Source organism: Sinocyclocheilus anshuiensis, unplaced genomic scaffold (genome assembly GCF_001515605.1).
Source record: "Sinocyclocheilus anshuiensis isolate Anshui unplaced genomic scaffold, SAMN03320099.WGS_v1.1 scaffold145, whole genome shotgun sequence".
In the NCBI taxonomy this organism is placed as follows: domain Eukaryota; kingdom Metazoa; phylum Chordata; class Actinopteri; order Cypriniformes; family Cyprinidae; genus Sinocyclocheilus; species Sinocyclocheilus anshuiensis.
In genome coordinates, this window is record NW_015537973.1 from 2,666,587 (window position 1) to 2,670,921 (window position 4,335).

At 34.3% G+C, this 4,335-nt stretch overlaps 1 protein-coding gene and 1 long non-coding RNA gene across 2 annotated transcripts in view; one reads left to right on the forward strand and one right to left on the reverse strand.

Annotated features, from left to right (window-relative positions):
* Positions 1-4,335, reverse strand: part of LOC107671314 (mastermind-like protein 3) — a 148,382-nt gene that overhangs the window by 123,653 nt on the left and 20,394 nt on the right. The window lies entirely within an intron of this gene.
* The window catches only part of LOC107671323 (uncharacterized), a 16,494-nt gene continuing 13,846 nt past the window's right edge, over positions 1,688-4,335 (forward strand). The window contains exon 1 of the long non-coding RNA XR_001632188.1: positions 1,688-1,760. This is a non-coding gene — a long non-coding RNA (uncharacterized LOC107671323). The remainder of the gene's footprint in view (positions 1,761-4,335) is intronic.

A 4,335-nucleotide genomic window follows, 5' to 3' on the forward strand; every position in this document is an offset into this window, starting at 1 on the left:
ACGCGATACATATTGATATTGAATTATTGTCCAGCCCTACTGTAAATATGTATTCAACTTCAATCTGCTGAATGAAGAAAACATTTCAAGACTCACACCTGTAAGCAAGTGCTGTTGTCAAATCCCAAATAGTGATTCTGAATGCAGCACAGACATTACTGATAGATGCCTTTTAATTCTTCTACTTTTTTCATGTTGAGATTATTGTTATTATATTTGTAAAGTAAGTATTTTAGAAGAAAATGTTTAAATAAATTGTTTAAAGATTAATGGCAGAAGTTATGGTTATTTATTGGAGGGTTAACTAAGGTTATTGGTAAGGATTAATTGACTAATCAGAAACTAATAAATAGGCCTAGATTCAATGTTAAAAATAATCAATAGATTAATTGGAAAAATTATCGATAGATTAATCTATTATCAAAATAATTGTGTTACAGCCCTACTCTGAACTCTTGTTTTAAGCCATTATAATTCCCACATATGTACGTTAAAATAAACCTACAATATCAACTACAGTTAATCCAAGTAAGTGACAATATACAGTCAGATAGTAATTATCGCAAAATAAACCTTACCAGGGGTATATTATACTTATTACATGGCTACATATCAAATACGCAAGTAAATGGACATGAAATATTGATTTGAGTAGAAATAATTATATCATGTGAGAAGAAAGACACCACAGAGTGATATGAGAGACATGAAAGCATTACAGTGAGATTGGCTGCCAGGACAACAGTCAAATATGACTTAGTGGTCATTATACAAAAATATCTGAGAACTGCAGAATGCCATAATCAAATCCTCCAACTAAATACTGAATACTATACCAAATGCACTTATTGAAATTGTAGTATTTACTAATATTTTAAATTAGCTTTATATATATTTTTTTTATGTATGTGCTTTTGTTATTTTTTAAATATTTCTATGTAGCTTTAAATTATTTTTCAGTTTTAGTAATTTTAGTATTTATTTCATTTCAGTTAGTTGTGAAGACAACATTTCTCATTTTTGTTTTTAAGTTCATCAAATATTTATGTTTTCATTTTATTCCAGCTTTATTTTAATTACCTAAAATGATTTTAGTTTTAATTTTAGCTAACAATAACAACACTGGTTATCACACAATCCTTTTATCGCCACTTTATAAAAGCATAAAACACATTAAGAAATGTGTGCGTTTTGTGAATTTTAACTTGTGCATATGATCAGCTCTGAGCAGGAATATAGTCTTCTTTGCTACATCTGGGAGGCTAGACATTTAAAATAAATAAATAAAAAATGTTAGACTTTCTGCCATTTCTCCTGCCCCATTAGTTTTCTGGCTCACCCTGCTGTCTAAATCACACATTTGCCAGTTTAAATGTTGAACACATCCAGTATTCGTGCAGAAGTTTGCAAATACTGCTGGAGACAGCACCTAAACAGCACTTGACCACAGTTCAAGATCAATAGAAGGAGTTTCCCTGGAGCCACTTTCTGTCGCTCACTTCAGCCTCCTGCTCCGGCTTTAACGGTGTCCCAGTAATTAGAGGAGATGGTGCAAACACACAACTCATGAAAAGTACAACAATGTCTTCTAGGGGTGCTCCGATTGATCGGCTACCGATCACTATCGGCCGATAATCACATTGGGATGATTGATCGGCGGTCTCTAAAAAGGCCTATGTCAAAAAAACGATCTCAAGCTGATGACGCTGCTGTGAGAGGTTTGGCACGACATGCAGCGTCACCGTCTCAGTCTGGCGCAGGTTTGCAGTGCATACGTGGTGCGTATTTTTTCCACGCTCATGTTAACGGATTAAAGCATTCACTGCACACAGCTGCGGCCCGGCAGTGCGTTCAGGAGCGGTGCGTCTGCATAAATGATAAAAAAAAGGCTTTAAAAAGATCGGTATCGGCAGGTACTGCTTTCTGTGATCGGAGATCGGCCTCAAAAATCCTGATCGGAGCACCCCTAATGTCTTCTCGCCCACACTTCACAAGAGATAACAGCACAAACAGCACGAAGCAAGAAAGAAGCAAACAAACAAGTAAAACACTAAATGTAGCTGGAAAATGTCTCGCTAAACTTCCAAAGCTGAACTGCTGAAGTGTGCATGCTACAATAACCTTACAATAACTAGCAAAGCTTGAGCTCAATGAAGAATTAATGTGGAATTTTAGCATGCTCAAAAAATGACTTTTGCAACTGCATTCTCTTTTGATATTGATTTAGTTGATAGTTGCGCTGTGAATATGATAGGAATTTGATCATGGAAAGTTCCATGAGATCAAATTCCTATCCTCATATTCACAGCACAACTATCAACTAAATCATTATCAAAACTCACTGACCCTGTGTAAGAGTAACCATTGTGACATCAACATTACTAAACACGTGCCTTTACAAGGATGTCAAATCTCTTTCCAAAAGTAAAACAGATAGACAGATAGACGGATAGATAGACAGTAGGCATGGGCCGAATACCGGTTTCAAGGTGTACCGCGATTTGAAAATGTCATATTTTAATATTTTCCGTTATACCGTTCCTGCGGTATGCACTGTTTTTCATGTCTCCTCAAAGACTCACTGTAGCAGGCAGATCATTCACTGTTCATGATGAACTATTGGAAGAAAATCCTCAATATTGATTTGGGGGTTTATATGAATGTGTTTCTGAGGGGAACTGACTGTCTTCAGAAAAGTTTATGTGGTATTTTCTTTTAATCTCGTCTCTGTATAGTTCATATTAAAGCAGTGTTTCAGCGGCAGTGCTGCTTTGTTTACAGTGGTAACCAAGGAAACGCTGTATCTGGTGTTCCATGAGCGCCTCCTGCTGTCAGAGAGTGAATATGCGTTTCATTCAGAGCTTCTGCTGTTTTGTTTTGTTCAGGCATGTAGTTTAATTATTTTCACAAAGCTAGTCAGAACATTCTGTTTTTGCTTCAAATTGGGTTATTATTAAATCTAATTATGTATATGAAATGATATAACTAAATTATATGAAATTATATAAATGATATGTATATGAATTATATAACTCAAATGAAATAACTGTAATTACAGATTTAGGTTAAATAAAGAGGTCAGTCTTTATTTTTCTTCTTTTTAGGAAACATATCAAAGAAAAAAATTAACAAATTCTACTGTTCCTAATATTCTGTACGTTGCTCAATAACAAAATATATTGTGTTCAGCGGGAAAAAGGTTTTTTTTTTTACCCAGTCATTTAAAATAACACATTTTAGAGCTGTAACAACAATACCGTGATATTTTGAAACCGTGATATTTTGCTTAAGATTTAATTAACTTAATTAATTAATTGATTAATTAATTAATTAACTGACAGACAGACAGATAGACAGATAGATAGATAGATAGATACATAGATAGATAGATAGATAGATAGATAGATAAAACAGCTTAAAGTTTGTGAAATATAATGCTCTCAGTGCCACTGCGCTCAACAAGGCAGCCCAAACGACGTAACAGGCAACGTGCTGTCTGCCCAGTGGTGTAACGTTAGCGGACGGGCACGCACTGCGAAAGGCCCCTCAATAACCTCCCCTTGCTGGGTTGGGTTGCCTTGAAAGACGATGATCTTGTATCGACGATAGACAGAGATATTGTCAAAAACATCAATTGTTGGCAATATTAAGATATTTGGCATTTCCAATGAATGTAGGCCTGTTACATTCTTATTTTTATTAGGCCTATTATTATTATTAAATTACTTTTATTATTAAATTAAAATTGCAATTAATTTGCCCCGCAATAATTACCAAATAACTGACACGCCGCGAGGATAACAAAAGATTAGGCTATATATTTACTCCAATTAAAATGTTTTAAAAAGGTATTTTAAAACAGGTCTACAGTATACAATGAATTATAGGCCTATGATTAAAATATGAACATCTCAGTCATCAATAAAAATCAATGAAATAAAAAGCTTTTATTTCAAGCACCGACTTTCAAAAACAACCTGTTTAACATGAAATATGTTTCTTCTATTTTTTTTTTCACTAGGCCTATGTAATATTAGAAATATTAAGGGAATAAATAAAAACAGTTAGCTATTTAGCGTTATCAGCATATGTTGAAGTAGATTCGTCTCTCATCGTCTCTGAGAGAATATGCAGCGTCAGATGCCAAAAGCTAGTGCTGGGCGGTATGACCAAAAATTTAGATCACGGTATTTTTCAAAATTATACCGGTTTCATGGTACATGACGGTATTTTTTTTTTTCATGCATGACCGGGTGTTAACCATATCTTTTACTGATTGAGAAAGGAAATACTGCAGTATATTGACTTAGAATGCCCTATTTTACTGTCATGATG